The sequence below is a fragment of the Schistocerca nitens genome, chromosome 6, assembly GCF_023898315.1.
Source record: "Schistocerca nitens isolate TAMUIC-IGC-003100 chromosome 6, iqSchNite1.1, whole genome shotgun sequence".
In the NCBI taxonomy this organism is placed as follows: domain Eukaryota; kingdom Metazoa; phylum Arthropoda; class Insecta; order Orthoptera; family Acrididae; genus Schistocerca; species Schistocerca nitens.
The window spans coordinates 544,934,010-544,944,532 of NC_064619.1; the positions used below are offsets into that span (position 1 = coordinate 544,934,010).

Consider the following 10,523-nt stretch of genomic DNA (forward strand, 5'->3'; position numbering starts at 1 on the left):
TCTCCTAATCCCAATAACGACGCGCACCAACAAAGAGACAGACAACGACTCGCACCACAGGCAGCCACGTGCGTCGGCTGGCTCAGAGAAAAATAACATAGACGCTAACCTTGAGAAAAATTTGAGCATTCTTTACCGATGTACCATATACCACATGATAATTCCGTTGAAGCTGGAGCTCTGCATAGTAGGAAGAGTAAAGGCTTGCACCACATTTCACATGTAATACCGTTTACTGAGAGATAATCTGTTTTTTAAACTTAGTCTTTGCTATAAAATTTTTCACTTCACGTTACTAGTACAATTTGTCACACTGAGAAACTGTTAACATGTAACAATGTTTTGAAGTTAACTATCCAGTCTAGAACCTAGGGAACATATTTAGACAGTATTTACGAGTGCATTGTTATAGTGAACAGACGACACAGTGTTATTGTGTGTGTACATTCTTGCTTGTTAGTTGCACGATTACGTAACGACTATAAGGCTCACATACTTAGAACATTTACCGGTACTGCTAATGAGATTTTAATGCAACATTTTGGTTTACTTGAAAATCCATTCTAGATTTAAAGTACTTTCTGAGAGACACCAGATGACACAGTGGTTAGTTTATGTGACAGCTACACGATTATATCACGACGCTACTAATGAGTGACAATTTACAATGTTGCTTTTGTGGGGTTTCTGTTTTATATCTGCACAGTTTTTCTGAATTATTCTGGAAAGTAAAACATGTTTTAGTAGTAACTTTTGTGGTATAGCTACAATGAGACAGCCTTTTCTGTAGCACAACAATAAGTTACCACACAGTACTTTCTTCATCATGGCAATAAGCTTAAGAACTAAGATATCTATACGCAAAGCATTTCACTTTTATCATGAGGTAAGTACATTGACTTCTGCAGAACTTAGCTTTCGGAGGACGATAACTACGACACTGCCACAGAGATTATCTTACAACAAGACGCACAGATTAGCGCTACAATACACGTATTTGAGTAATTAATTTTGTACTTAAAACATTTATTTTTAAAGATACTTGAAGTACAATGATACAAAGGTTTTCCGTGATACATTTCATTCCATTGCTGTAATCTGTAACACCTGAGGTATAATTACATTAATCCTCAAGCCTACTTTGTGTACCATGTGTTTGGCCAGCACAAAAGCCCTAGCTAATATGGTATTTGCTTATACAATTTTACACATCGGTACCATATTCCTCTAACATGGAATTACACAGCTATCTGATTATTTAACAGAGAAAGAATCATTTTTTTTTACTAAATCAGTGACACACGTTTACGCAATTATACAGTTGGGTAACTTCACACTTATGAAACTATATTTTGTCTGTACTTTGTGAACTGTTCATATTTTTTCGGAACCATTGTGATACTACGAGAGCTTTGAATGATGTATTTGGTATGGGATCATGATTTTCAAAGTACGTTTGAGGTAGATGACACTATTGAAGTGGCAGAGATTTTTTTTTAGGTTTTGAAATTATTGCAGAAAACTACAACGTTTTTGAGATTTGACTGAGGTGTTATGGTGTTATTATTACGACGACGATGTGTATTATGCTGTTGAGGAATGTTTATTATGATATGTATTTATTATGATGAAATACTGAGGAAGTGTCGACGACTATGTATATTTGTAATAAGGTAAGGAATAATGAGTAGTGGTTAGCGACTCTGGTTTGTGAAAAAGGATGTTGGAAACCAAGAATCATACTTTAAGAGTTATGAAATGTGTGTATATGCGGAATGTATCGCAATGCCGACGAACATTTTTTGGACACTGTTGTATTTATAGGATTTTCTTTCTACACATTTGTAATGCAAATTCTCGACCTGTGAAATTTTTTATATGACACTGTTACTGTAGCGCAAACTGCTGTCGTAAATATTTCGGTAGGAGAGTTAAGTGACCTTCACGTGATGCGTGATGGGCACCCAGCTGCGCGATAGTCGCCTGGGAAAAAGCCATTAGTGTGTGCCTTTCAGAGGCACAGGTGGAGAAAAAAAGAGACCATTAACCTCGCTATTGACATTCCTTTGTAGAAAGCATCGCAAATATGACACGATCATTACTTGAAAACATATGATTACTCGTACTTTGTGCTACTTACTGAAATGCTTATGAATTGATGGGAAATATTCGTACATCTGCACACCTGATTATGACAAGTGTCTTTCTATGAGAATTGAGAGAATTTCTACTAACTTATGAAATGCCTCATGACTACTGAATGATTATTTTATGCTTTACTTTGTACATAGTTGCTTATTTTATTTGATATCTGTTTTCCAGGTGTGTTGCATCATTGATTTTATAAAATTAAATTAAATTCATTTGCTAATGTGAACACTTTCTGTCAACAGATCTGTTAGATAATAATTTTATGATCCACATTCTTCAAAAAAAAAAATGGTGCACTAGGAAAGGAAAGAACAGTAAGAAGGGACTAATAACAGTAACTGCATACATAAAAAAGTTCCCGAGTTCGGGTCTCGGTCGGGCACACAGTTGTAATCTGTCAGGAAGTTTCATATCAGCGCACACTCCGCTGCAGAGTGAAAATCTCATTCTGGAAACTGCATACATAATTTACTTTTCAAGTACTTGGTAATTTTTATGGTAGAATAAGTTGTGGTGCACCACTTTAATTACATAGACATTAAGATGTGAATAGACATATCCCTTATCGGCAATGTTGTCTTTAGTGTACTATTTCTTCTGCCTGAGCTTTGTCATGTTTAGGTATAAGTTATTGCATTTGCTGCTGCTGTGTGCCAGGCATTACTTTGTATTACTCTGTTAAGCCAGTTTTACTACTGATTTATTTTTCTTGTTGCTGCAGATTGACTCACATTAGTTGTAATGTTGCATTTTCTCTATTAATTTAGATTTACTGCTGCTTGCTTTGCCAATTTCCATGTTTTTTGTCATTGCTGTTTGTGTTAATTTGTTATGTGCTGCTGCATTGCCTCGTCCCTTGGTATACATAACTGAGCTCAGTAGATTTAAGTTAGCTTAAGATGAGGTAGGCTATATAAGAGAACGAGTTGTGATGAATTGGAAGAAATGCATTGAGAAGCTATAAGAAAATGGTTTGGCCAAAAAAGTATTTTGAAAGAGGATATAAACAAAAAAGTACGGTTTAGTGACAACAAGTTTAGGTAGAATTTTCTTGGAAATAAATGATGAGGTAAGATAATGGAAAATAAATAATGAGGTAAGAAATATATGAACATATAAATACAGAAAGCACGCTTTGATGGGATTTTTTTGGTGGAAACAAATGTTGAAATAAGACGAAAGATTTATGGTATGAAGTTTTGGGTTGGACTGCAGTACCAAATGTTACACTGGAAACAAACCCTGCCCTTTTCTCTTGTGTTATTCTGCTATGTGTTTGTGTACCCATGTGAATTTGTGTTTTTCCTGTCTGTATGTGTTTAGCTAATTAGATTTATGTTGTAGAATTTTTCTGATAATATGTTATTTACCTTGTAAAGATGTTTAGACATTATTAATTCTGTTCTGTTTCAATGCTCAAGTGTGAAATTCCTGTTTCGAAAACTATTCTCATTATTTTATATATTTACTTATGCCATAATTCCTGTAACACTGATGTACATGTTTATTTCTATTCTTTTGTAAAGCCTGTTTTACTACAAATGTTATCTGTATTGTTATGTTCTTTAATGATGTATTTTGTACCTTTGTTATTGTATTCTTATGTTATAAAATTGTAATTGACACCAGTTCATCAAATTAAGTAATTTATAAGTTACATTTCACTGGTCATAGTATATGGACAATATGTGAGAAGTAGGGACTGATAGTGTTTGCACGTTTGTTAATAATTCAGCAAGGGACTTAACAGCATTGCTGGTTCTAAGAACATTTCAAAAACAATTTTGTGAGTGCGCAAGTGGTGGTTTATGTGGTGTCACCGCCAGACACCACACTTGCTAGGTGGTAGCCTTGAAATCGGCCGCGGTCCGTTAGTATACGTCAGACCCGCGTGTCGCCACTATCAGTGATTGCAGACCGAGCGCCGCCACACGGCAGGTCTAGGGAGACTTCCTAGCAATCGCCCCAGTTGTACAGCCGACTTTTCTAGCGATGGTTCACTGACAAATTACGCTCTCATTTGCCGAGACGATAGTTAGCATAGCCTTCAGCTACGTCATTTGCTACGACCTAGCAAAGCGCCATTACCAGTCACTATTGATGCTGTAAAACATGTACCGTCAAGAGCGATGTTCACCAATTATGGATTAAAGTTAAGTATTCCAGCAGCTACGTAGGTTTTTGGCTATTCTCATTTCCGTGTCCTGTTCCAGACCTCACGCCAGCCTGTGTGAGCTTAAACGAGTGCCTTTCGGCTTCATCCTAGTGGGTTGGCTGTCTTGCCAATCCACAACAGTTTGTGGACTAGCTATATTGTCTGCAAGACTTCTTAGGACATTTCAAAAAAAATTTTTGTGAGTGCACGAGTGGTGGTTCATGGACTTGCTATATTGTCCGCAAGACTCTTTGATGGTGATTGTGCACCTGCACAATCGCAACAGATGGCTGCTGGCCGTCTCTACAAGCACTACAGTAGGTCTGAATCTTTGATGGCCCACCAGTACCATTATCTCTACAAGGACTGCAGTGTGTCAGCACCTCTGGTGGCCCACCAATACCATACTCTCTACCAAGGCTATAGTGGGTCTGCTCTGTGATGACCTACGTACCTATATTCTTCAAAACTTCGACTGACTCTGCTGTGGGTTTGCTCTGTTGTGGCCGATTACCTGTCTGCATGTCAAGAGTCAGCACTGTCTTTCCGTTGGAAGGACAACACTACTTCTTCAAGACTGCTGAAACGCAGGCGCTGACATCAGAGCGGAACGGGATCGAGTTCCAGGCCTCGCAGCATATAGCCATACCACCAGCTGTATCATATTCCTCTCGCTTTCGCCTACAGATGCGAGTTCGCTGAAGCGTGCACGCGAATATTTTACAATGGAGTGCGTGCATCACGCCGCAACCAACCAGCGCACAAAGGAAACATGCTGCCTGACTTTTAAGGGCGCTACGTAACCAGTTTATGCTGTTGGCGTCATAGGCGAAATTTGCGTAGGAAAACGATACGACACCAAGTGATAGTCGACATTCAGAGAGACACCGGCATTAATTAGCAGCTGGACGGTGGAACATGTGTAACTTGAAAGAGCCATAATAAACGATCAACGAAGAGACGATATCTAGAAAGTACGAGGGCAGTTCAATAAGTAATGCAACAAATTTTTTTTCTCGGCCAATTTTGGTTGAAAAAACCGGAAATTTCTTGTGGAATATTTTCAAACATTCCCGCTTCGTCTCGTGTAGTTTCATTGACTTCCGACCGGTGGCAGCGCTGTACGGAGCTGTTAAAATGGCGTCTGTAACGGATGTGCGTTGCAAACAACGGGCAGTGATCGAGTTTCTTTTGGCGGAAAACCAGGGCATCTCAGATATTCATAGGCGCTTGCAGAATGTCTACGGTGATCTGGCAGTGGACAAAAGCACGGTGAGTCATTGGGCAAAGCGTGTGTCATCATCGCCGCAAGGTCAAGCAAGACTGTCTGATCTCCCGCGTGCGGGCCGGCCGTGCACAGCTGTGACTCGTGCAATGGCGGAGCGTGCGAACACACTCGTTCGAGATGATCGATGGATCACCATCAAACAACTCAGTGCTCAACTTGACATCTCTGTTGGTAGTGCTGTCACAATTGTTCACCTGTTGGGATATTCAAAGGTTTGTTCCCGCTGGGTCCCTCGTTGTCTAACCGAACACCATAAAGAGCAACGGAGAACCATCTGTGCGGAATTGCTTGCTCGTCATGTGGCTGAGGGTGACAATTTCTTGTCAAAGATTGTTACAGGCGATGAAACATGGGTTCATCACTTCGAACCTGAAACAAAACGGCAATCAATGGAGTGGCGCCACACCCACTCCCCTACCAAGAAAAAGTTTAAAGTCATACCCTCAGCCGGTAAAGTCATGGTTACAGTCTTCTGGGACGCTGAGGGGGTTAATCTGTTCGATGTCCTTCCCCATGGTCAAACGATCAACTCTGAAGTGTATTGTGCTACTCTTCAGAAATTGAAGAAACGACTTCAGCGTGTTCGTAGGCACAAAAATCAGAACGAACTTCTCCTTCTTCATGACAACGCAAGACCTCACACAAGTCTTCGCACCCGAGAGGAGCTCACAAAACTTCAGTGGACTGTTCTTCCTCATGCACCCTACAGCCCCGATCTCGCACCGTCGGATTTCCATATGTTTGGCCCAATGAAGGAAGCAATCCGTGGGAGGCGCTACGCGGATGATGAAGAAGTTATTGATGCAGTACGACGTTGGCTCCGACATCGACCAGTGGAATGGTACCGTGCAGGCATACAGGCCCTCATTTCAAGGTGGCGTAAGGCCGTAGCATTGAATGGAGATTACGTTGAAAAATAGTGTTGTGTAGCTAAAAGATTGGGGAATAACCTGGTGTATTTCAATGCTGAAAAAACAACCCCTGTTTCAGAAAAAAAATGTGTTGCATTACTTATTGAGCTGCCCTCGTATAACTACGTATGTTTGAAGTATTTTTTAAGTATTTTAGGAAGTTGTTGTTGCCACACCTTATTTCAAAAATATTTAATAGGTAAATTAATACCTGAGTTTCCCCTTGCTATCATTATCTGGTTATGAAAGTACCACAAAAAAAGGAATCGTTCGGAAGTCTATTGTACCCGTCAAAACATCACGCGCGAAAGACATGTTTTGCTACTGTGAACTCATAGGCGGTGTGCGGTGATGAGGGCGTGACACGCAGATTGAGACTATGCTGAAGGGACGCCAGCGGAGCAGTTCCGAAGGTGGGAATCTTGAAGGAAGGAAAGATCGCAAAGTTAACAGAGAAGTAGGAGAGAGACTGGACGTTGGTCACAGCCGAGACCTGTGGTCGCAGAACTGACAAATTTATTTTTAAGGAAGTTTCGTCTTTAGGATGCAAGGAAGGAACGAGTATAACAGTAAGCAAGGACCTGGGTTCATTACAACTTTCGCTAAAGTGTCTAACGTGATTAGGAAAGACTGTGCAGTCGATACTAGTTCTGTATATTAACAGCTGGTTTCCTACGTGTAACTAATTCATAATAATGTAGAACTCAAAAAACACATACAATTATGGATTTGTTATTTAACACAGTTAACCTTCACAAATATCAACTTAAAGAATAAAATAATTTTTGGTGTTGCGCTTCGTCATTATACAAATAGAGTAACTTAACTCATGACGTTTCGATAGCCTTTGCAGCGGTTCTCTTCAGAGCAATGGTTTGGTTTTAGTTGAACTGTCTGGAGCCGCCGCCATCTTGCCTCCGTTCCACAGTGCATATTCCATGGAGCTGTTCTCCTGGAAGACGTCGATTCGCACCCGCCCATCGGCGTTATGAACATGGTATGCGGATTCACCAGACCATGCAGTGCTCTGTCACTGGGCCAACGTTCACTGCCGATTGTCACGTGCTTTTTTCAGTCTTGGTTGCCGATGATATGATGTTAACATTGGCGTATACATGGTTCGTCAGCTGCGGATGCCCATCGTTAGGAGGGTTTGGTGGACTGTGTGTTCAGACTCGTTTGCGCTCTGGCCAGCTTTATAACCTGATGTTAGTTCCGCTACAGTTCTCCGCGTGTCCTGTTTTAGCAGTCGGCCCAGCCTACGAAATCCGACTTTTATAATGAGGGGCGGTCACCCAAATCCACGACGTCTGGACGTGGTTTCACCTTGATTTCGCAACGTGTTGAAGACATTCATGACATCACTCCTTGAACATTCGACAGGTCATGAAGTTTCCAAAATACTCGTGCCGAGCCTCCGCACAATCAAAATGTGTCCGCTTCAGACTGTTAGACCTCGCGCCTTCCCCATTCTACACATGGACAGCACGCTGATATTGCACACACTGTATGTGTGTCTGACTAGCAGTCATTTTTCACCAGGTGACGCTGCTGTCACCTGATCACCTGGACGGGTTTACATGGTCAGAAAGTTGGCGGTCATTATGTTGTGGGTGATCAATATATATATATATATATATATATATATATATATATATATATATATATATATATAGTGGTGGTCCCATCACTGGCACCTGAGACACTCACCCCCTCTCCAAACTACTTAACCACGCCCTAATTATACGCCACGACCGATTGGTGTCTATACTCAAAGTATTGGAGAATCCAGCTCTGAACTACTCTTCCTAATCCAAAACGGTCCAAGTTCTGCAGTGATATTATTTGATCGGCTTAATCAAATGCCTTTGTGAAATAAAAGAAGACTGTTAGCATTCGCAACACTTTGCTTAATCCGTCCATCCGCTCACGGAGAAAAGAGAGAATATAGCTCGTTCAGTTGTTAAATATCTTCTAAAGCCAAACAGCACGTTTGACATAAAATTATAGAATGGAAGAATGAAGTAGCTTTATAAATACAACCTTTTCAGCAACTTTCTCAAACACCGATGGCACAGAATGATTCGAGTTAGCGCAGCAAACGGAGATACAGATGCAGCACAATTTTGAAGGAATATTTGATTTGGACGGCCGTCTAGGGATCTTCAAAATGTGGGTAGTGTCGCATTTGGTAAGATTCGCATTCAATCCTTTCACTTGAGTATGTGAAAAATACTATAAGTGAGTAGACGAAGACTGCTGCTGCGTTGATGTTCATCTACAGCTGCCGCTGCTTAGCTGCAAAGTTTGCCCATAATTTAATTTTTAGGACTGCACCGTTCAGTTATAAACACCTTGTACACGAGTAAATCAGTAAAAATCAGATCCCTTGATTAGCTCCTCATGTTTAAATATTTTATCTTGATGCTTTCACCCTGACTGTTGATCAAAGTAGCTTTCAAAATAAATTGTGCTTTCTGTAAAATTTAAGTTTTATATACAGTTTACAATGCATTTAGAAACATATGATTTCACTTTGTAGATATCTGTATTTGTTCTAAGGAAGAACAAGTTCCTTATGTCGCAGTTCAATGTTGCTTTCAGTTTTGTGAAAAAAATAGTTAGATGACTTAGAGCAGGCCCATTAAAACCGTTTCATACACAAAAGCAGTCAACGTGAGCTTTGTCTGCCGTGGACACCACTAGTGTTTGCAACATACCTTTGAAAAAGAAGGAATTTTTATAGCCATCTAGTGTAAGCATCTTTATGTTCCTGTCCCCCTCTTTTCTATGTAAACGTGTCTAATTCGAAAGTTTCACGGGGTAACTGTAACCTATAGTAAAATCTGGTAGGTCAGCCAAGTTGAGATGATGATGGAGGAAACCAGAGACGTTTTTCTACATCCACAGCGAACAACAAGGAGAGTTTTCGTATTGGGACCCCTAAGCTGGCAAGAGACTCCAAGACGCTGCGTTGCTCACCGGTCAGCACGTTCATTCCCGAAGACTTCTGGCGCGGCTGCGTCTGGTTTTATTCTGGCAGCAGGAGCGAGTTGTGAGGGTTGTGTCTTTGCGAACAGTCCGTATTGGTTCTGGGTATACTTATCAGGATGTCTGGTTTTCAAGTGATGGTAATGGCCAAAGTTTCTCTTTCAGCTGTGTAAGGTTTTCAATTCCATGGAGGTTTATTACGAGATCTCAGAGATGGCGCCGTGAGGACATGATTATTTAAATTTATACTCCTGATAAATTATTTGTGTGTTACATTCGATCGTGTAATGTTGGTACTCTTTACCGCTGTATAATTTCATTCGAGATTGTAATGTTAGGGCAACGGCCTTGCCCCTGTGGATACACCGGTTCCCGTCAGATTACCGAAGTTAAGCGCTGTCGGGCGTGGCCGGTACTTGGATGGGTGACCATCCGGGCCGCCATGCGCTGTTGCCGTTTTTCGGGGTGCACTCAGCCTCGTGATACGAATTGAGGAGCTACTCGATCGAATAGTAGGGGCTCCGGTCAAAGAAAACCATCATAACGACCGGGAGAGCGGTTTGCTGACCACACGCCCCTCCCATCCGTATCCGCAGGTAAGGATGACACGGCCGTCGGATGGTTCCGATGGGCCACTTGTTTCCTGAATACGGAATGCTTCTGTAATGTTCGGGAACTGATATTTCGTTCAAGGGCCCTGCAAGTTGTGTTGAATAGGATCTAAGACACCAGCTTGCCCAGCAACTTTCACATGCAATTGAATTCAGCGTTTATTTCATAAAGTGTTCACTCACAATTTGTAAACACGTCTCGAGAACTTGACGGGCAAAAGTTTTCTTTCTCGTGGCCACCACATGAAATGACAAATTCTTCAGACTCGTAATTTCACTGAAGTTGAGTTACTAAATGTTTGTACTGAATCAAGAGAAATTGAGTTATCTGCTACAGTCAGTTTTGATTAACTAGCACTTTACAAAAGTAAGCGAGGTGTACGTGCTTCTGATTCGCCAGCAGCTAAACCAGTTTA

The 10,523-nt window shown here is 41.0% G+C and overlaps 1 pseudogene; it reads left to right on the forward strand.

The window, feature by feature from the left end:
- The first annotated feature begins 9,834 nt into the window (after positions 1-9,834).
- Positions 9,835-9,952, forward strand: LOC126263893 (5S ribosomal RNA; annotated as a pseudogene).
- The last annotated feature ends 571 nt before the right edge of the window (positions 9,953-10,523 follow it).